Consider the following 24,875-nt stretch of genomic DNA (forward strand, 5'->3'; position numbering starts at 1 on the left):
TGTCCATGGGAGCTTACGAAAAGCGAATGAGAGATATGCTGCTCCTAGCCTAATACAACTTGCAATTCCTGCAACTGCCTCATTCGAACTGAAAGGACACATCCTTGCTGCACTTTGAGATGTACCATTTTTTGGAAAGGATCATGAGGATGCTTACAAGCATTTGGATGAAGTAAATGACATAGCAGATTATTTCAATATCCCAAATGTTTCTAGAGAGACAGTCTTGCTAAGGATGCTACCAGTCACTTTTAAGGGAGCTACTAAAGACTGACTAAAGGCACTACCACCTGGTACAATCACTACTTGGGCTCAAATCCGCAAAAAGTTTTTAGACCATTTTTGCCCACCTTCCAAGACAGATAAACTCAAAAAGGTAATAGCAAATTTTGAGCAAAATCCGGGTGAGTCACTTTATGAGGCATGGGAGTGCTATAAGGGATTGTTGAGAAATTGTCCTCAAAATGACCTCAATATACAACAAGAAGTGTCAATGTTTTATGATGGTGTTAATGTCATGACAAGGCAACTCCTTGATTCTCAAGGACCATTTACTAAGAAAAATCTAGAAGAAGTCAAGGAGTTAGTTAAAGAATTTGCAAAGCATTCTCGTGAGTACTGTAACGCCCCGGTTTTTCTCGGTACGTTTGGTTATTTTAATATAATTATCCTTGTAACCTTGGGTTAATTTATTTAACCAATGTTTGATTTCTTATGTTATTGGACTCTTTTGATCATCTTGTAAACTCCTTTTATTGAAGTCCATGGACTATGGGCCTATTTGGAAAGTCCATCTAGTAAATAGTACTTAATGTGTTAATTGAGTCATTTGGAACACACACAAGAAAGACACTCTAAACCCTCCCTCTCTCTCTAAAATCATCATCAATCTCTTTGGGATCAAGAACATCCAAGGGGTTGTTGTTTGGAGCTTAATTCTTGTTCATTCCCAGCCTATTCGTATTGGTATGAACCTCCTTATCATTTCTCACAACTTGATTCATAACCTTGTTCTAGTTTTATGATTTCATCTTCACTTCTTCTCCTTCTTATTTGATTTGTAACTGTATGTTATGATGGGTTTTAGCAATAAGAACATCCTATGTGCTCATACAAACTCTAATGCTTGGATCTAGGTTTCTCTATTGTACATGCAAATTATCCAAGACTATAAACCCTAGTTCTAGCATACAAGTAATCATATTAACATAAGAATGGATTTAAGATATTACCTTGATTGTTATATAGCAATAACAATCCCAAATCCTTCTTGTAATGACTTTAGAAAGCTTAGAATCACAAATGCCACTCCTCTAATGGTTCACAAACACCAAGAGCAAGAGGATGAAGAGGAGAAGAGAAGGAGGCTACCCAAAACGTGTGGAAACCCTAGAAGGAAGCTTGTCCACGTTTTTAGGGCATAAGGGTTCCTTAAATAGTGAGGTTATTAGGGTTATCTAACAAGGAAACCCTATTTTGGATGCTTAAGCCCTAAGCAACCAATGGACTCCTTTCCTTAAAGGCCTTGGACGATTTCTAATGGGTTTCCCCATAGAATTCGTCCAACCTTATAATATAAGGCAATCCATGGCCCAATTGCAATTATCTTATAATTACAATTCCAGTCCCTTTAGTTTAATTAATCTCTTTTAGTCATAACGTTAATTCTTATTAATTTTTGACTAATATTAATTAAACAATATGATTCCTCCTTTAATATATTATTCTCATAGTATATTAATAAATCATATTTAATCCTTTCTCTCCATAATTCATCCTATCAAGTTGCTTTGGTGAAGGCAACCCAAAAGGACCATGCACCATCGAGTCAAGTACATACCAAAATAGTTATGGACTTAGACATTAATCCAATAGTCTCCCACTTGGATAAGTCTAATAACTATTATGCATATAACTTCAGATTCTGATATGCAATCGTAGCTTTCTAAAGCCGTTGTCAACTCTGATCCTATCAGATACGCGTGTCCTTTAGATAAGGGATCATATATTCCTCCATTCTAGATATCGTATGAGACATGATTTCTAATCATTCTCTCTGTACTATTTCTCGAATTCCGATTTATGACGACTGACTAATTGAACAAATCAAATTTGCCTTGGCCCGGCCGAGCATTTACGTTTGTCATCACTAAATCATCGAGGGGCCCAAAGATATGGCTTTTATCCTACTTCGGATAAAAGGAACGGATAAACTTTGATTCAATGCTCGCTTGCACTCACTCACCGAATCACACACAACAATATGTTTTATGAAACCAAGTTACTGGTGCGTTTACATATTATTAATGTGCAACCAATTTGCAAGATACAACTCACACATCTCGGTTTCAAGAATATAAGATGTTATTGTCTCACCAATCACTCGTGATAACAATCCATGAAGTGATCCAAGTGAGCGTGGGTTTAATCCAATGCTCAAATCATATTCATAAGCACTCATGAACGTTGAAGCAAACATTTGCTTATGTCAAATGCTCTTTAGACATTCCACACACCAATCCACGACAGTCTTCATTCATACCTACTTCCAACATATGAATGACTGTGGCCCGTTCGAATAATTTGACTGTTCTAAACCAATTAAATTATTCAGGAAGTCAAAACATGCCAAGTGAAACACAAGAATAATACTAATCCCATATGGCCTCAAACCTTTGAGCATAAATAAAACACCTTTTATTTATCACCATATCGATTACTCATTATTTGTCGTTTCGGGTAATCAACTTGTTACTTGAATTATTACATTTGTCCCGTGCTCATAGCATGCACACAATGTTTACCTATGGTTCTTACTTTGTGAAATAGATCAAATGAACACATTTCCGATCATACTCATTTCACAACTCCCAATCCTTTTCACAAGTGAAAGAATATCAAATTCTTGTCACTTATGGAATATGCTAGATTCTAACATTTTATGCAATGATCCTCTTGTAATGTCACTGCACTAAAGTTACAATGACTATTGCCAATGAAATTACAAAGTCCTCTATCGGAGATTGTTACAATACAATTCCATAGATATGATGTCTCTCACTCAAAGTACATTTCTTTGAACATCCTTTTCCATAAAAGTTTCTAATCTAGACATTGATTCTCAATATCCAACTCCCAATATGGAAACCTTTCCATACTTACCATATGACAACTCATTCTCAATATAATCTTATCTATTCATAATAATGTCGATATGGTCCATCCAATACTATACTTCCAACTACTCACAAGCGACCAATCCTCGACGAACTTTGAAGTGTCATTTGATACTTGTTTAATTATCTTAGTCAAAACCGATTCTCGTCCTTTTTCCCTCTAAGACATTTGGAAAATTTTAGAATGGTCAAATATTATAGCATTTTCAATCAATCCTATACCCGAAGCGTATGGGACACGATGCATAATGTCTTACATGAAGATTCGATACTTTATCAATCTTCTGCCATAATATTTTATGTGCTACGTTCTCAAAATTCGAACTATCAAGAGGAATGCCGTAATCATAATCGAATTTTTAAGAACGCACTATGTTTCATTGACTAAATTATTAACATTTCACAACCTAAGCCTTTAGATTTGAAATGAAGCATAATATTCTCTCCCTTAATTAAAGCAAAACAACTTTACAACTCTTACGACTTTGCAAGGTGTAACTCTTGTTTTTTCTATAATTAATATTGCTAACTTGCAATTCTTGCCTTAATAACCATACAATCATAATATTTATGCTCCCACTATCATGGTGATTATTATAAACATAACACTTATGCTCCCACTAGCTTTGACATGTATTCAGAAACCAACTTAACTTCCAGAAAAACAATACTTATTGAATTTCTTAAGTTCATGTTTCTAATACCTAATGCTTTGATAATCCTTTATCTAAGCTTATACACCTTTCCCTTAGATAGCTCATATGTGTGTCTAACCAATTCAGATTATTTGTCAAATCTCACAATTCAAATCATGGAAAGGGATGCCATAACCATAATCGAATTCGAGAATACAATTTTCACAATCACTATCCTTTTAAAATCTCTCTTAGTGAAAGCATTTCCTCACAGTCATTTTGTGAAAACCCGATATTTCAACTCTATGTAATGACCTAAAAGTCAAGTATTGTAACCACTTTTGAGTTAATGAAATTAACTTTGAAAATAAAATGTCCGAAAAGTTTCTATTTTAATTACCTACTATGTTAGATGTCATTAAACCGTGATCATACGTAAAAAGAACGCCCAAATCCGACTTCGTATATTGAAGTTATCATTTTTCGAAGTTCGGCTTAGCAGCAGACAACTAAAAACTCGAAATCGGAAATCGAGCGACTTTTGGCCGGAACGACCTAAACGAGAATCGAAGGTCTCGACAATGGTATTTCAGCGGTAAAAAAGTCTGGCAAAAACTGACGTCAGATAAAGAAGTTATGACTTTCTAACGAAATTCTCTTAACGCGACTTTTTAAAAATAAATAATAAAAATAATTTCAAAATTTGCCGACGGAATCTAAACGAAAGTTGTAGAGCGTAGTCTCACCTACACGTGGATATAAAGAACATCGAAAACGGAGTTCGTATGAAGAAGATATGAATTTTAGAAGTTTATTAATTAAATAAAATATAAATTTAATTATTAATCCTTGGTATTATCCGAAGGGGAGTCAGCAAGCCTATCTGAGTTACGCCCAGCGTATAGGAGTACGCCCCGCGTACTCAAGGGCTAGGCTTCGGATCGTCCACGCCTCGCCCTATGCGAAGCTAGTAGCCCGTCCTATCCGAGTCCGAGGGAGTCGAGGATCCGATCATGCGTGACGTACGCGTATGCCCAGCGTAACCTCGTATGCCCCGCGTACCGAGGCGGTTTCCAGCCCCTATAAAGGGGATGCGAGGGTTCCGAAGAAAGGGCTCCATTTCTCTCATTTCTTTTGCATTCTTGCCTCGTTTTCCGTGCCCGTGCTAACCTGAAGCCCTGGTCATTTTGCTCAAGTCCTAAAGATCGTTTATACTCCCGAGATTCCCGAGAATCCCAAGAAAATCCGTCTTCCCGAGACAAAATTATGCCCGGTTTCCATCTCGTTTTCTTCAAACTTTCAAGTGAGTTCATACCCCTTAATTAATCCTTTTTAAATATTCTAAATGCTTTTATATGCTTTCAAGGTGGGGGGATACAAGTAAAACACACGATTATTATCGTGTGTTATATAAAGATTTATTATACACTTTTATTCAACCGAATCATATGTGATTTGTAAACTTTATAGGAACTTTCGTATATAAAATATATTACGATAACATTATATCTTTTGAAATGTAAAATGTTGTCATACATGTATAAACTAAACATTTTGCTTATATTATATGTATACGTGTCTATCTTAGACACTATATAAATTTATACTTTCATATCAAGTGATTCATTTTCTAGGGATTTCTAAACAAATGAGACACACTTTTAGAAAGCTATAATAGGTATAGTTTTACGAAAATATTGCTAACTTTTACATACTAGAAACAAGATTTTCAAGAAGTCACTTTCATATACAAGAACAAACGAACATTTTAACACGTAAATCTGTTTTTATACTAAGATATGTGAGACACTAACTTCACGTATGTTCGAGTACACATTTCAAGTCCTGTATTGTATACCAGAATCCCTTGGAGGGGGAGCATGCTGTTTGTCTATAGATCTATACGGGCTTGACAACCCGCGACTTGACTGTTAGCTACAGTCCACCATTTGGGGTGACAAACGTCATAACATTTCAACGCCTGAAGAACGTTGTGTATAGGCATTCCGAGTCAATAGTATGGTTATAAAACTCACATGAGGTATTAAAAATACACTGATTTACGAGGTTTTCAAATATATTGATTATTTTACACGTACATACATTTTCTAGAAACAAACATTTGTCTTGTTAGAAGGCTACATTTATGTTAGTCGAAAATATGGGATTTTCTAGAAGCAAACAAACAAAAACAAAACATTTGATTTTCATACAAACATTGTCATTTAATACTTATGAAACTCACCAGCTTAAATGCTGATCTACTCTTTCAAAACTACTTGTATGTCCCAGGGATTCAGTAATTACAGGTATCAAAACAGCTTTTGAAGAAGGGACGCTGCGTCGTCAGTTTAAATTTATATTTTGGCATCATATTGTAATTGGTTTTGAACATGTACTTTTAACAATGTAAACTTTCAATTATATATATGATTGTTGTATTGCTTTCTTTACTATGTATTCAATTGTTATGCTACCACATGAAGTCATCCGCCCCTGAACGTTTCCGCCGTTCCGGTTTGGGGGTGTGACAGATTGGTATCAGAGCAATGTTTATAGTGAACTAAGTATATCGAACCACATAAGATATACAAACTATAAATGCTTAAGGGACTAATACTCTCTGACAAAACATTTTTCTTTTGTTTTTACGCTTAAGCAACGTTACGTTTAACTTGAATTGTTAGTTCATTTAAGTACAAATACATGCATACAACAAATTATTTTCATGATTATAACTATACAAGAAGTATTTAGACAAGTTGGACACTACGGTCAAGACTCGATATATGTAATCGGATTTGGGACAAATATAGCGTGATCAACTATATTTGTCTGAGATCGGACCAATATATATTGATGATTTCTCGTAGTAGGCAACAAGTCAAAACTTACCAAAACATCACAAGAATCAAACACAAGAATTTAAATACTATAGGAGTATTTGCTACATAAACTAGTTTAACTTACATGTTTAATTCTTACATGTTCCTGATGGGTTTTGAGCATTCTAACACTTCCTAAGTGTACATGCAACCCTAATAACCTTGGATCTATGTTTGTCTAATTTGTCATGCAAAGTTGAATTCCAAGGTTATATCCTATCTAGCATACATGGGGAACAATTTCAACATAAAGTATAGATAGAATAACTTACCTTGTTGTTGCTTGTGTTCCTTGAAACCTTGTGAGCCTAGCACCTCAAGTGGTGATGCCTCAAATGCTTCACACAACACCAAATGCTCTTGGAAGAACTTATGAGAGTATACTCACTTCTTCAAATCGGCCAAGCCCTCTATTTCTTTGTGTCAACCGATTTTGGTGGAGATTATCTTTCTTATATAGTGTTGACACATCTAGGGTTAAACCCTAATGTGTCATGACTCTTCATTTCCATGACCCATGGGTTTGTAACTCCCATGGAGCATCCATGGAGCATCCTATGGGTGGAACCCAACTTGATGATCCATGGAGCCTTTTAGCCCACTATACAAGATATGGATGATTTACTTAATCAACCCATATATTTAATTAGTTATCTTTTGATCACTTAATTAATTCTAAATTAATTCTTGATCAAACTAATCAAATAATATTATTAATATATTAGAACTTATAATATATTAATAATCTCCAAGCGTTATTTCTCTCATTTAGTTTATCCAATTGCATGGTGCCATGCAACCCAAATGGACCATGCCGGGTCGGGTCAAGTACATACCAGAAATAGTTATGGACTTAGACACCTTATCCAACAGTCTCCCACTTGGATAAGTCTAGTAACTATTACTGCAAGTATGACTTCAGGAACCGATCGGCAATCGTAGCTCTTTACAAGCTTTCTCGAAACTTGAGAAGATGATGGTACGCCATTTAAGATAAGTGATCATATAATCCTCTGTTCTAGATATCAGTCGGACAAATACATGGAACAATGTCTTACTTATTGTCCAACATTTGTTTCCCAATTTCCGATTTGTTTGACAAAGAACTTTATTGAACACATCAATCTAGTTCTGACCGGGCCCGGTACATAGGTCAAAACAAAATCATCGAGGGGCCCAGATATCAGCTTCTAATCCAAGAAGGAACAGATAAACTTCGACTCATATGTTTGTTCTACTACTCATTGAATTACACATAAGAGCACGTTTTATAACATCGAGTTACCAATGCGTTTTTCGTACAATCAATGCATAACCAACTCGTAAGTAACAAATCATATCTCTAGGTTTAAAGACTTATATGATATTACCGTCTCACGATCACTCGAGATAGAATTCCATGAAGTGATTCCAGTGAGCGTGGGTTGAGTCCAATGCTCAGAACTTATGAGCACTCATGATTGTTGTAGCCTTGTCCCAGACCTCTACAACCAAACATGACAGTCTTGATTCATACCTACTTCCGACATATGACCGACTGTGGAGGTTTGAATAATATGTTAAACCAAAAAAAATTATTCTGGAAGTCAAAACATGCAAAAGAAATATAGTAAACGATCGACAAGAGATAGCAACACTTTACTCATAAATAAAACACTTTTATTCATCATCAAATGTCAATTACACTTTACAAATTTCAAGATTATCTAACTACTAAATCTAATATCATCCTTCAGCCCTATGCTCCGAGCATGCTGGAGATGCTTAACCCGAGTCAGTCCCTTCGTGAGGGGATCTGCCGGGTTCTCATCCGATGATACCCTCTTTGCCACGAGGAGTCCTTCTTCGATCCGATGTCTGATGAAATGGTATTTTCTGTCGATGTGTCTGGATCTCCCGTGATCCCTTGGTTCCTTGGCTAAGGCAACAGCACTTTCACTATCACAGAAAATTTCCATCGGCTCTTTAATAGCTGGTACAACTCCAAGGTCTCCAATGAAGTTCCTCAGCCATAACGCCTCCTTTGCCGCTTCGCTAGCTGCAATATACTCTGATTCACAAGTAGAATCTGCCACTGTCTCTTGCTTGGAACTCTTCCAAGAAATTTCTCCTCCATTTAGGGTAAAGACCCAGCCCGACTGAGAGCGGAAGTTATCCCTATCAGTCTGGAAGCTAGCATCACTATACCCTACAACTCTCAAGTCATCACTCCCACCGAGGGTAAGGACCCAGTCCTTAGTCCTTCGTAGGTACTTGAGAATATTCTTTACCGCAATCCAGTGTGCCTTGCCAGGGTTCCCCTGAAACCTGCTAACCATGCTCAAGGCAAAGGCTACATCAGGTCGAGTACACGTCATAGCATACATGATCGAACCTACAGCCGAAGCATAAGGTAATCGACTCATTTCTGCTATCTCAGCCTCAGTGCTAGGGCTTTGTGTCTTACTCAGCTTGGCACTACTCTGGATGGGCAACTCTCCTTTCTTGGAGTTTTGCATTCTGAATCTCTTCAGAATCTTCTCCAAGTAGGTACTTTGACTAAGTCCAATTAGTCTTTTACTCCGATCTCTCAAGATTCTTATCCCCAAAATATAGGCAGCTTCACCAAGGTCCTTCATAGCGAAACACTTTCCAAGCCAGGACTTTACTTCCTGCAAGGTTGGAATGTCGTTTCCTATGAGTAGTATGTCATCCACATACAATACCAAAAGCTAACTATACTCCCACTAGCCTTGACATATACACAAGATTCATCTTCACTCCTAGAAAAGCCAAATTCCTTGACCTTTTCATCAAAGCAAAGATTCCATCTGCGAGGTGCTTGCTTTAATCCATAAATGGATTTCTCAAGCTTACACACTCTATTAGGGTACTCGTTACTGACAAAACCCTCTGGCTGACTCATGTAAACATCTTCAGCCAACTTTCCATTAAGGAAAGCGGTTTTGACATCCATTTGCCAAATTTCATAGTCATGAAATGCGGCTATAGCTAACAGAACCCGAATAGACTTAATCTTGGCTACCGGAGAAAAGGTCTCATCATAGTCCACTCCAGGAATTTGAGAGAAGCCCTTTGCAACCAGCCTAGCCTTATAAGTGTGTACTTTACCATCCATGTCGGTCTTCTTCTTGAAGACCCATTTGCACCCTACAGTCTTTCGACCTGGTACATTCTCAACCAAGTTCCAAACTTGATTGTCATACATGGATTGTATCTCGCTATCCATAGCCTCTTTCCATTTAGCAGACTCGGGGCCTGCCATGGCTTCCTCGTAGCTGTTAGGATCATCTTGACTTACTAGTGTCTCATCACTAATAAGTGTCTCACCTTCTGCAGTAATATGGAATCCATAGTAATGCTCAGGTGCACTCCTAACTCTCGTGGAACGCCTCAGAGGTACAGATTCGTCAATTGGCTCAACAGGAGTTTCCTCCTCAAGTTGAGGGCTAGAGTTTGAAGTTCCTTCACCACTTGACTCTTGAATTTCTTCAAGATCAACTTGCCTCCCACTGTCTCCTTGGCTTATAAACTCTCTTTCTCGAAAGACTCCTCTTCTTGCTACAAAGACCACATTGTCACTAGGTCTGTAGAAAAGGTAACCAAAGGAATGCTGTGGGTAGCCGATGAAAATACACCTCTCGCTTCGGGGTTCGAGCTTATCATGAGTCTCGCGTCTCACGAAAGCCTCGCAGCCCCAAATCTTGATGTGGTCTAGTTTAGGTACTTTACCAGTCCACATCTCGTGAGGAGTTTTGGCAACTTTCTTTGTAGGGACTAGATTAAGAATATGGGCAGCAGTCTCTAATGCATACCCCCAAAATGAGATTGGTAGCGAAGCTCGACTCATCATGGAACGAACCATGTCCAACAAGGTTCGATTACGCCTATCAGCCACACCATTCAACTGCGGTGTCCTGGGAGGTGTCAATTGTGAGACAATCCCACATTCCTTTAGATAGTCGAGGAACTCTGAACTAAGATACTCACCACCTCGATCGGATCGAAGCATCTTAATGTTCCTGCCCAATTGATTCTCGACTTCCTGTTTAAATTCCTTAAACTTCTCGAAAGTCTCTGACTTATGCTTGATTAAGTAGACATATCCATATCTACTGTAATCATCGGTGAAAGTCAAATAATAACGATTAGCATCCCTTGTGGCATGTTTGAATGGTCCACACACATCCGTGTGTATAAGGTCCAACAAACCTTCACCCCTTTCACATGAGCCTGTGAAGGGTGACTTTGTCATTTTTCCAAGTAAGCACGATTCGCAACTATCATTTGACTTTAGGTCAAACGACTCCAAGACTCCATCCTTTTGGAGTTGGCCTATGCGTTTCTTGCTTATATGTCCAAGACGACAATGCCATAACGATGCTTTATCCATGTTATTATTATTAGAATCAATACACAAAACATTATTTCCTAAGTTATCTATAATAGATACAGCTTCATACACACCATCACAAGGTAATGCTTTAAAATAAAGTACATTATTAAAGAAAGCATTAATCGAACCAACTTCATTATCAAACGAAAAGGTGAAACCTTGTTTGTACAATGCATGAAAGGAAATAATATTTCTTGCCATTTCTGGCGAATAACAACATTTATTCAAATCTAAATTTAACCCACTACTTAGCGATAAAGTATAAACTCCAATCTTGGTGACAGGTGTAACTTTCCTATTCCCCATGATTAAGTTTATTCTTCCTTGCTCCACATCCTCACTTCTTCCTAGTCCCTGCAAGTCACAGCAAATATGAATTCCGCAACCTGTATCAAGGACCCAAGATTTCGAATGGGGTGAGTTATTAGAAATGATAGTGTAAATACCTGCATGGTTGGGTTTGACTTTCCCATCCTTTACATCTTGCTGGTACTTTGGGCAGTTCCGCTTCCAATGAGCTTTTTCGTGACAATAGAAGCATTCAGCCTCTTTTGGGTCAGAAGAAGGAGTAATGAAACCTTTCTTGGTTCCACTTGAAGAAGAGCCATCAAGGGTCCGAGCCTTGGTACCCTTTGAAGATCTCTTTCTCTTCCTCCCCCGACTCTGCCCGATTGCCAAGACCGGAGTTGTTTCTGGAGTAGGAGTGATAGCAACCGACTTCCCCTTAAGACCTGTTTCTGCGGTCTTGAGGAGTCCCTGAAGTTTGCTGAGGGTGACCTCTTCCTTGTTCATGTGATATGTCATGCGGAATTGATCATAGCACGATGGTAAGGAGTGCAAAATGATATCTATTGCAAGCTCCTCAGGGAAGTTCACATTGAGCTTCAGCAACCGATCCACATACCTTTGCATTTTCTACATGTGGCTCGTGACGGACTCTCCGTCCTTCATCATGGTTGTTATCATGGAGCAGATGACTTCGTACCTCTCTTGTCGTGCACTTTGATGGTATCTTTCCATCAAGTCTTGGTGCATTTCATAAGGGTAGAAGTCTTCGTAAGACTTTTGGAGTTCAGCTGTCATGGTGGCTAACATGATGCAAGCCACCTTGGTTGCATCTCTTTCATGAGTATGAAAGTCAGCGATCTCCTTGGGAGTTGCAGTGGACTCGTCAGTTTCCTTAAGCTCCTTGTCAAGGACATATTCTTTGTCCTCGTAGCGAGTAATCATCCTGATGTTTCTGATCCACTTATTGAAGTTGGATCCATCAAAGGTGACTTTCCCACATAGACTCATAAGAGTAAAGGAGCCATTAGGATTTGAGCCAGAAGCATTAGATGAAGACATCTGAAAAGAAGAACAAGTTTAGTTTAGATTTAAGAGAGTCCTTAATAAAACACCCAAATGTAATATTAAGGCTAGGACCCAATCACAATATAATATAACTTAGAAGAGGTATGCCGTAATCTAAGCTATACCATATTTGAAAGGTAGGTGAATGACGATTCACCAATTTCCACCACGAAAACCGAAATAATAAATATTTAGTTTTTATTGGTTTTAGAAATTCCTAGATTCTTTGAGATCCAATGAACTTTTCAAAGGCATGTTTCGATCTCGGGAGTGCCCTCCAGGTTTTGTGACTGGGATGCCGAGGATCACAAAACGAGGTGTGAAGTAACCATGCAAATCACTTGGTACCCTTAAAAGTTTATCACTCAATCGATGTGCCGGTAAACCACACACGCTCCACCGATACTATAATAAACCTTAAGTCACCCTTTACCTACCTTGTTAAGTCCAAGTTAGTGTGCCGGTTAACCACACACGCTCCACCAACGACTCAGACAAAGTGTAAAGTGTAATTTTATGGATTAGCACCTTATTCACATTTTTCCTAAAGTAACTAAGATTGGGAATTTTATAAACATTTAGTTACTTTATATATTCATCATACTTTGAATGAGAATTTATAAGTCCTTGTCTTACCCGTTCGGCTAACGACCCTCCACCAGTCAAGCAAGCGGTGGGTGAGAATATACACCCATTAAGTCACCATTTTATAGGCAACAACCTTATACCCACCTTATAGACCGGCTTCGTGAATGAGGCGTACTAGCGGTAAGACGACTTGTTCTTATACATATATATATAATTATTAAATCATCATAATATAAGTATAAGGGTTGAATTTTAACTTTTAAAATTCTAGGGGTTGGAACTAAAGTTTTAACTTAACTTTACTTGTTCCAAAACTTGAGGGCAAGTTTTGTAACTTTCAAAACTTTTCATTTCTTGTAACTTATGAGTTTAATAGAGTCATAAAATGAAGACTCTTCATTTTTATAACTCTTGTGTTTTCTTAATGGTTTTTTTTTTTAACTCAAGTGTGACTCTTGGTTTTCCATAACTTAAGGATAAGTTATGGACTCCATTAAAACACATTATGATCAAGAATTAAACTACCAAATAGGTTACAAATAATTCCTATGATCATCTAAAACATCATAAGAACAAGAACATGAATATGAACATAACCAAAAATTACATAAAACTTTGTAATTTTGATAACTAGTTGTTGTAAATGAATTAGTAAAACATTACACCACCAAAAACAAGTTTATATTTACTAAAACAGTTTAGGGTAATGTTTCTAATCATTTTCCAGCAACTGAATCGAAATTCTGCACTCATTCGACCCTACTCGCCGAGTGCATGAACATGACTCGCTGAGTTGGTTGAAGATACTCATGGACTCGACGAGTCCCCCCTATGGACTCGACGAGTCCGATCGCAGACAGCAAATTTTCGATCCTGTTTTCAACTTTTAAGCACAAATAAGAACAAACAAGCCTAGGCTCTGATACCACTGATGGGTTTTGAGCATTCTAACACTTCCTAAGTGTACATGCAACCCTAATAACCTTGGATCTATGTTTGTCTAATTTGTCATGCAAAGTTGAATTCCAAGGTTATATCCTATCTAGCATACATGGGGAACAATTTCAACATAAAGTATAGATAGAATAACTTACCTTGTTGTTGCTTGTGTTCCTTGAAACCTTGTGAGCCTAGCACCTCAAGTGGTGATGCCTCAAATGCTTCACACAACACCAAATGCTCTTGGAAGAACTTATGAGAGTATACTCACTTCTTCAAATCGGCCAAGCCCTCTATTTCTTTGTGTCAACCGATTTTGGTGGAGATTATCTTTCTTATATAGTGTTGACACATCTAGGGTTAAACCCTAATGTGTCATGACTCTTCATTTCCATGACCCATGGGTTTGTAACTCCCATGGAGCATCCATGGAGCATCCTATGGGTGGAACCCAACTTGATGATCCATGGAGCCTTTTAGCCCACTATACAAGATATGGATGATTTACTTAATCAACCCATATATTTAATTAGTTATCTTTTGATCACTTAATTAATTCTAAATTAATTCTTGATCAAACTAATCAAATAATATTATTAATATATTAGAACTTATAATATATTAATAATCTCCAAGCGTTATTTCTCTCATTTAGTTTATCCAATTGCATGGTGCCATGCAACCCAAATGGACCATGCCGGGTCGGGTCAAGTACATACCAGAAATAGTTATGGACTTAGACACCTTATCCAACAGTTCCAACTTTATTTCAATTCTTATAACCCTATTCTCGTACAGTCAAATGGCTGGATTTCACCACCCCGGCGACCCCTACTATCCCAACCAAGGCAACGGGGGATGGATCGAAGATCATCCCGAAGAGGACGAAGAACCCATATAATTGGATGATGACTCCGGTACCGACTCAAAGTCAGAAGTGATCAATCCACCTCCCGCACAACCTCCCGTCTTTGTAAGGAACTTTCAAGGACCGACTCCCGTCTGGGGAAGTCACCTCTACCATTGGAGCCAACAACAAAACCTACGCCCTCCCTACGGCATGTGCCGAGACTTCTACGATGTCCGAGGCGGAGGTTCGGCTGATCGGGCACTCCCAGTAATGGTTGGAAAACTAGCCAATCAGTCATACCAATCTGGAGTTCAAGCTAGCCGGATTCTGGATGTCAACGTAGAAGTACAGGTTCACACTTCTGATATCTGTAGGCTGGACAGAATTCAGGACAATGCCCAACTCCAAACCGAGGCATTTCAAGCACAAATGATTGCAGCCCTCGCGGAATTGAGGGAACAACAAGCCGCCTTTGATAGGCGTCTAATGGAATTGAAGTAATCGGATGCGGAGTCAAGCTCCAAGCGCAACCTATGTCGCAAGTAGTGCTTGCCAAAATCTCAAATTTTGTTATAAGTTAGGACCTCGGCTAAAAGTTTTTAATTTTTCTTAAACTTTGTAACCGGAGACCCTTATAGGGGTCAAATTTTCGTTATCATTGTATCAACTATTATATTAATATAAGTGGCACTATTATTACTACGTGGAGTATTTCATTCAATCCTTAAAAAGTTATGGAAAAACCAAATGCTTGTTTCATATTTTCAGTCTTGCAAATAACTTTCATTCTCCTATTTTTGAACTCATACTATCATCTGTCGTTGGGCTATAGCAATTTAGTTCATGAGACACATACAGTTTCTATGCTATGGAATTCTTATCTTTATCTTTTCAACCTATAGTTGAAGGATGCCTCCGCGTAGGAACCCAAGGCGAAACAACGGTGGGGAAGCACCTATACCACCACCACCTCCACCTCCTCAATTTGATGTTGTCATGTTCCAAGCAGCAGTCACCGCAGCTGTAGCAGCTGCCATGTCACAGATCAATAACTCGAGTACTACTGGCTCGTGGACTGGCACACACCTATCCAACCATGGCGAGAGTCATGGGCAACCTCGAGAATGCACCTATAAGGACTTTACTAATGCCAAACCCTGGATGTTTTATGGAACTGGTGGTGTGATGGCTCTGAGGTAGTGGATCGAAAGAACAAAATGAGTCTTTGAAATCTGCTCCTGTCCCGAGCACAGCAAAGTCAAGTTTGCAACTTTCACCCTTATTGATAGAGCTTTAACATGGTGGAATGGCCACGTTAAGGTACTTACCCTGATAGAGGCAAACTCCATAATCTGGGAGAGCTTAAAAATCATGATGATGAGAGAATACTGTCCACGAGGGGAGATTCAAAAACTCGAGCATGAACTCTGGACTCTTGGAATGATTGGTACCGACATAGCAACTTATACCAATAGATTCTGTGATCAGGCAATCCTTGGCCCAGATATGATTGCTCCTGAGAGCAAGAAAATAGAGAGATACATTTGGGGACTGTCGCCCCAAATTCGTTCAAGCGTGTTAGCTTCAAAACCTGACACTTTTGAAAGTGCCAAGGAACTGGCACAATCTCTTGTTGATTTCGGAGGTCATCAGAACTCAATGGTTGCTATACCAGAACCACAAAAGGGAAACAACAACAACAATAACAGGAAGAGAGTATGGAATAAAGGGAAGGGTGTGTCTTCCCAAGAATCCGCGAAGAAACAACAACTGGTTTCAGTGAATGCTGCTATTGTACCTACTACCATTCCTATAAATCCCTACCCAACAAAGCCTTATGGGGGTAACCTTCCAAAGTGCACCAAATGCACTTATCACCATCATGGACCTTGTCGGGAAATGCAATGTTCCAACTGCAACAAAAAGGGACACACTGTCCGTTTCTGCAAGGATCCCGCAAAGCCGATCACTCAACTTCCCAGCGCGGGTGTAGGCCAAACTTGCTACGATTGTGGCGAGGTGGGAAACTACAAGAGAAACTGCCCAAAGGCAGCAAATACCTGTAGGGTGGGATGAGTTTTGGCTATAGGCCACGATGAAGCCGTAGCTGATCCGACCATAGTTGCTGGTACGTTCCTTCTCGATAATTCATATGCATGCATATTATTCGATAGTGGAGCGGAGAGAAGCTTTGTGAGACAAAACTTTATTCACTTACTTAAACACAAACCTAGCAAGTTAGAAAAATCATTCACTGTAGAGATGGCCAATGGAAAAATGGAAAACACTAACTGCATATACATGGACTGTACGTTAACTTTAGACGGTCATTCTTTCCCAATCAACCTCATGCCGGTCCAAATTAAAAGTTTCGACGTCATAGTCGGCATGGATTGGCTATGTCTTTTTTGCGCCAACATCCTGTGCTTTGAAAAAGCAATTCGTATTAGTCTTCTTAACGAAGAAACATTAGTGATTTACGGCGACAAATCAAGTACAAACCTCCGCATCATTTCGTGCATCCAAGCCCGAAAGTGTTTGCGAAAGAATTATCATGCATTTCTTGCGCACATCATTGATACGAGTCAGGAATTAAGAGACATCAAGAGCATTCCTGAAGTATGCGACTTTCCCGATATCTTTCCAGAAGAACTACCGGGATTACCACCACAACGCCAAGTCGAGTTTAGAATCGACTTAGTTCCAGGGGCTACCCCAGTAGCGAAGTCGCCTTATCGCCTAGCACCAGCAGAGATGCAAAAACTTTTCAGTCAGCTTAACGAACTCCTTCAAAAAGGATTCATTAGACCAAGTTTCTCACCTTGGGGAGCACCGGTCCTGTTTGTAAAGAAGAAAGACGAATCGTTCCGCATGTGCATCGACTACAGAGAACTGAACAAACTTACTGTCAAAAATCGCTATCCTCTACCCCGTATTGACGACCTATTTGATCAACTTCAAGGAGCAAACTACTTCTCGAAGATAGATCTATGATCCGGATATCACCAATTACGAGTGCTAGAAGGGGATATTCCCAAGACAGCCTTCCAAACACGTTACGGACACTACGAATTTGTAGTGATGCCGTTCGGATTAACTAACGCACCAGTAGTATTTATGGACCTAATGAATAGGGTGTGCCGTCCTTACTTAGACCAGTTCGTCATCGTCTTCATCGATGATATACTTATCTACTCCCGAAGTAAGGAAGAGCTAAGTCAGCAATTACGAAAAGTCTTAGAAACATTGCGATCGGAGAAGCTCTATGCGAAGTTCTCTAAATGCGAATTTTGGATTCGAAGAGTCGAATTTTTGGGCCACATTGTTAGCGAGAAGGGGATACACGTGGACCCCTCCAAAATTAAGGCCATTGAGAACTGGTCGGCACCAAAGACACCTACAGAAATTCGTCAATTTCTAGGTCTCGCTGGCTACTATCGCAGATTCATAAAGAACTTCTCTAGCATTGCGAAACCTCTTACTACATTGACCCAGAAAGGTGTGGCCTTTGACTGGGAAGCGAAACAAGAGAAGGCGTTCCAAACACTGAAACAGGCCTTGTGCACCGCACCGATACTATCCCTTCCCGAAGGAATAGAAGATTTTGTAGTGTATTGTGATGCATCAAACCAAGGACTTGGTTGTGTTCTTATGCAGAGAGGGAAGGTTATCGCTTATGCCTCCCGCCAGCTTAAGACACACGAAGTGAACTATACGACACACGATCTTGAGTTAGGAGCAGTGGTATTTGCTCTGAAGATCTGGAGATACTACTTATACGGAACAAAGAGTACTATTTTCACCGATCACAAGAGCCTTCAACACATTTTTTATCATAAGGAGCTCAACATGCGACAACGACGATGGGTCAAGTTACTCAATGACTACGAATGTGAAATTCGTTATCATCCTGGCAAGGCCAACGTGGTAGCTGACGCTCTCAGCCGAAAAGAATACACTGGGTGGAGAGTCAAATCTTTGTCTATGACTATCCATTCCCATTTATCCACACAAATTAAGGAGGCTCAACTGGAAGCGTTACAACCTGAAAATGTGGCGGGTGAATCCCTGAGAGGAATGGAAAAGAATCTAGAAATCAACGGTGGAGGAGCGTATTATCTCATGGATTGAATCTAGACACCGAAACATGGTGATTTCAGAGACGTAGTCATGACCGAAGCACACAACACGAGATATTCCGTTCACCCAGGTTCAGATAAAATGTATCTGGATCTTAAGAAACTGTACTGGTGGCCTAACATGAAAGCAGAAATTGCTACCTTCGTAAGTAAATGCCTTACTTGCGCTAAGGTTAAGGTTGAGTATCAGAAACCGTCAGGATTACTGCAACAGCCGGAGATACCGGAATGGAAATGGGAACGAATTACTATGGACTTCATAACCAAGTTGCCCAAGACGATGGGTGGACTCGATACCATATGGGTCATCGTCGACAGATTGACCAAATCCGCACATTTCCTACCAATCAAGGAGGCTGACAAGATGGAAATGCTTACAAGAACTTATTTAAGGGAAATAGTGCGACTGCATGGTGTTCCGATATCCATTATCTCCGATAGAGATAGTAGATTCTCTTCAAGATTCTGGCAGTCACTACAAAGTTCCCTGGGGACTAGGCTAGACATGAGTACAACCTACCACCCACAAACAGACGGGAAAAGTGAGAGAACAATACAAACTTTGGAAGATATGCTGAGAGCCTATGTGATTGACTTACGAAAGGCATGGGACATCCATTTACCCCTTGTCGAGTTTTCATACAACAATAGTTATCATACAAGCATAAAGGCTGCTCCGTTTGAAGCCCTCTATGGTCGAAAGTGCAGATCCCCTCTGGCTGGACTGAAGTTGGCGACACCCAATTAGCTAGAGGGCGAGTTCCTGAAAGCACTCTCACCGGTCCGTTCCTGAAAGCACTCTCACCGGTTCGGAAATCATACGGGAAACGACAGAGAAGATCGTTCAAATTCGTGAACGGTTGAAAGCCTCTAGAGACCGACAGAAAAGCTACGCTGACCAAAGGAGGAAACCTTTGGAATTCCAGGTAGGAGACCATGTTTTATTGAAGGTCTCACCGTGGAAGGGATTAGTATGCTTTAGAAAGTGTGGAAAACTAAATCCAAGATACGTAGGGCCTTTTCGAGATTCTTGCTAGAATCGGCGTTGTGGCTTACAAGCTTAATCTACCGAGTGAACTTAGTAACATACATCCAACCTTCCATGTCTCGAACTTGAAGAAGTGTCTGTCCGATGAGACTCTTGTTATTCCTCTCGACGAGATCGAGATCAACGAGAGCCTCAACTTTGTGGAAGAACCGGTAGAAATTATGGACCGAGAGGTCAAACAAACGAAACAAAGTCGCATACCCATCGTGATGGTTCGCTGGAACGCCAAGCGGGGACCTGAATTCACATGGGAACGTGAAGATCAGATGAAACAAAAGTACCCTCGTCTTTTTCGTATTCACTAGTATCTTTACTAATTTAAATTTCGGGACGAAATTCCCTCTAACGGGGGGATGATGTGACAACCCGATATTTCAACTCATTGTAATGACCTAAAAAGTCAAGTATTGTAACCACTTTTGAGTTAATGAAATTAACATTGAAAATAAAATGTCCGAAAAGTTTCTATTTTAATTACCTACTATGTTAGATGTCATTAAACCGTGATCGTACGTAAAAAGAACGCCCAAATCCGACTTCGTATATTGAAGTTATGATTTTTCCAAGTTCGGCTTAGCAACAGACAGCTAAAAACTCGAAATCGAAAATCGAGCGACTTTTGGCCAGAATGACCTAAACGAGAATCGAAGGTCTCGACAATGGTATTTCAGCGGTAAAAAAGTCTGGCAAAAATTGACGTCAGATAAAGAAGTTATGAATTTCTAACGAAATTCTCTTAATCCGACAATTTAAAAAAAAATAATAAAAATAATTTCAAAATTTGCCGACGGAATCTAAACGAAAGTTGTAGAGCGTAGTCTCACCTACGCGTGGATATAAAGAACATCGAAAACGGAGTTCGTACGAAGAGATATGAATTTTAGAAGTTTATTAATTAAATAAAATATAAATTTAATTATTAATCCTTGGTATTATCCGAAGGGGAGTCAGCAAGCCTATCTGAGTTACGCCCAGCGCACAGGCGTACGCCCCGCGTACTCAAGGGCTAGGCTTCGGATCGTCCATGTCTCGCCCTATGCGAAGCTAGTAGCCCGTCCCATCCGAGTCCGAGGCTGTCGAGGATCCGGTCATGCGTGACGTACGCGTACGCCCAGCGTACCGTCGTACGCCCCGCGTACTGAGGCGGTTCCCAGCCCCTATAAAAGGGATGCGAGGGTTCCAAAGAAAGGGCTCCATTTCTCTCATTTCTTTTGCGTTCATGCCTCGTTTTCCATGCCCGTGCTAACCCGAAGCCCTGGTCATTTTGCTCAAGTCCCGAATATCGTTTATACTCCCGAGATTCCCGAGAATCCCGAGAAAATCCGTCTTCCCAAGAAAAAATTATTCCCGGTTTCCATCTCGCTTTCTTCAAACTTTCAAGTGAGTTCATACCCCTTAATTAATCCTTTTTAAATATTCTAAATGCTTTTATATGCTTTCAAGGGGGGGGGGGGGGGGGAATACAAGTAAAACACACGATTATTATCGTGTGTTATATAAAGATTTATTATACACTTTTATTCAACCGAATCATATGTGATTTATAAACTTTATAGGTAACTTTCGTATATAAAATATATTACGATAACATTATATCTTTTGAAATGTAAAATGTTGTCATACATGTATAAACTAAACATTTTTCTTAGATTATATGTATACGTGTCAATCTTAGACACTATAAAAATCTATACTTTCATATCAAGTGATTCATTTTCTAGGGATTTGTAAACAAATGAGACACACTTTTAGAAAGCTATAATAGGTATAGTGTTACGAGAATATTGCTAACTTTTACATACTAGAAACAAGATTTTCAAGAAGTCACTTTCATATACAAGAACAAACGAACATTTTAACACGTAAATATGTTTTTATACTAAGATATGTAAGACATTAACTTCACGTACGTTCGAGTACACATTTCAAGTCCTGTATTATATACCAGAATCCCTTGGAGGGGGAGCTTGGTGTTTGTGTATAGATCTATACGGGCTTGACAACCCGCGCCTTGACTGTTAGCTACAGTCCACCATTTGGGGTGACAAACGTCATAACATTCCAACGCCTGAAGAACGTTGTGTATAGGCATTTCGAGTCAATAGTATGGTTATAAAACTCACATGAGGTATTAAAAATACACTGATTTACGAGGTTTTCAAACATATTGGTTATTTTACACGTACATACATTTTCTAGAAACAAACATTTGTCTTGTTAGAAGGCTACATTTATTTTAGTAGAAAATATGGTATTTTCTAGAAGCAAACAAACAAAAACAAAACATTTCATTTTCATACAAACATTGTCATTTAATACTTATGAAACTCACCAGCTTAAATGCTGATCTACTCTTTCAAAACAACTTTTGAAGAAGGGACGCTACGTCGTCAGTTTAAAATCATATTTTGGCATCATATTGTAATTGGTTTTGAACATGTACTTTTAACAATGTAAACTTTCAATTATATATATGATGGTTGTATTGCTTTCTTTACTATGTATTCATTTGTTATGCTACCACATGAAGTCATCCGCCCCTGAACGTTTCCCCCGTTCCGGTTTGGGGGTGTCACACATTTTCATGAAGGAGGGAATCTTATGACACTTAGATTTTAATTGTGTATGTGTTCCTATCCATGTGAATTTATCAAAACCAAAGTTTACGACAAATTTAAACTCATATGGACCGAACTTTCTTAATCTTGATTTCTTGCCTTATGGTAACACAACTGCCCATCATGTCTTCCAAGTAGTTAAGCATCTCACCCTTTCCTATCAATGTACTTTTCATTGATCAAGGTGCTTGCTTTTTATGCGTTCAATGACAACTCATAGAACTCACATGCATAATTAACTTAATTGCAACGGCACAGAAACAAAATAATGTCAACACGATAGGTTGTAAACCTCAACTCGTGTGCTAGTGATGATCGATAAGGTTTATTCTTGATTTGTTTTTGAAACCTATTAAGACTCCCACTGACTCCTTGACATATAAGATTCTCTTGTCAATAAACATTTCTTCACAAAAATATTCAAGAGTTAGTGTAGTTTTTATCAAAACACTTCATAAATTGGTCCTAGTTGGTCTTTGTCTTATCCAAGACATCACAACTTTCCACATTTGATGAATGTCATAAACCTTCTTAATACTTATCACTCAATTTCACAATCTTAACTCTAAGACTTGTTTTGGAACGAAATATGATTGACTTGTTGATTTAACCATTTCTTCAATTCTTGATTTCTCTTCTTAGACATGCAATTGTACTAAGACTCACTTAGAGGATCAATTGGGATATGGTTCTTAATCATTAAGACTTATAAGAGGTACTCTCCCTTCTTCTTAGAATGGAGAAACTTTTATCTTTTTGCCTACTTGATTCTTCTTATTCGTTCTGCTATTGATTTAAACTTTTTCAATCAATTCAGAATTACACTTAATCTTATAAGTATAATTATATTTACTAAACCTTTAGTAAATCATGACGACTATCTTTGTTACTCTTATGGTGGACTTGATCAACACTCAACTTTGTGTACTCGATCTCCTAGTCCTTCACTTGACATTTTGTCAATGAATTAGTCTAATTTCCAAATATGAAATTTCTCATTCATCGTGCAACCATGTTGCATGATTCCAAGTTTCTGTCCAATTGAAACTTGGGCGATGAGAAACTTTCCCTATTCCGTAAATTTCCGACATTTCCACAAATAACATAATTAAGAATCAAATCCATTATTGCTAATAATAGAAACATTCTAACATCAAATTTTCATACACGCCATTTCAAGGATAAATAAATAATATAAAATCAAAATTTATTTTGTTGCGGAAAAATTTGTCCTTACAATGGAATTAATTGAAAAACTATGCTAATACATCTTTCTTAGCAATCTTATTCTAACTCCAAGTAGTAGCTCAAGAATGTAATCTTCAAGTAATGCGATCGAAATCCATTCCTTCACGATTAGATTATGCTCACTTCTTCCCTTAAGCTTCCTTTCTTTTCTTCGATCCTTCAAAACATCAATTGTAATCTTATCACATTATGTATTAAGAATCTAGAATAGAAGCTTAAAAGAGTTAGTCAAATGATTTTACCTAAAGCAGAGCCATACGTTTTGATTCTCCCATCTTTTAGATCTCTTAGGTAAATAAGGAAGCTTCGTCTCCAATGCCCCTTCTCTTGGCAATAAAAGCAAATTGACTCTTTTGGAACAGGACATGGAACTACTTCAAACATTGTCTTTCTCTTATGATCAAAATTTTCGATCATAGTATGTCTTTCGTTGCCATTGTCTATATCCATAGAGGTCTTGAAGGCAGATTCACCAATCAACCTTGCTTTTCTATTGCGCCAAACCATTGCTGATTCAGCAGCAATAAGCATATAGGTGAGATCTATAAGGGTCACGTCGTAGTTCATCATATAGTACTCTCTTAGGAACTCACTATATGAGTTAGGAAGTGACTGAAGAACCCAATCAACATCCATCACCTCACAGACAACGGATCCCAACATTCTTAACCTATCAATGTGTGACTTCATCCCTAGGACGTGTGCACACACCGACTTTCCTTCTTTATGTTTACTTGCCAAAAGGGCTTGAGTGAGCTTGAAATTTTCAAGTCTTCGAACTTGTGGGTTAGGGAGAATAATTGGAGGAGGTGGAGGAAGTGAAGCATGATCTCTTGTTCCTCGATCGAATCGTGGAATATCATCTTCATGCGGAATGCTTGTTCCACGGGATTTGGGAAGACCATAGTTGTCGTACTTTGACATCTACAAAACGGGAGAAAACGAATTCAAGTTAGTTGATTGATTGATTCCTTAGTAAATCACCCAAATGAGATACTAA

At 38.7% G+C, this 24,875-nt stretch overlaps 1 non-coding gene across 1 annotated transcript; it reads right to left on the reverse strand.

Moving 5' to 3' along the window:
- Positions 1-364: 364 nt before the first annotated feature.
- Positions 365-471, reverse strand: LOC111912779 (small nucleolar RNA R71). The gene has a single exon (XR_002857317.1). It is a non-coding gene; the product is annotated as a small nucleolar RNA R71 (small nucleolar RNA).
- Between the last annotated feature and the right edge of the window lie 24,404 nt (positions 472-24,875).

This window comes from Lactuca sativa, chromosome 8, assembly GCF_002870075.4.
Source record: "Lactuca sativa cultivar Salinas chromosome 8, Lsat_Salinas_v11, whole genome shotgun sequence".
In the NCBI taxonomy this organism is placed as follows: Eukaryota; Viridiplantae; Streptophyta; class Magnoliopsida; order Asterales; family Asteraceae; genus Lactuca; species Lactuca sativa.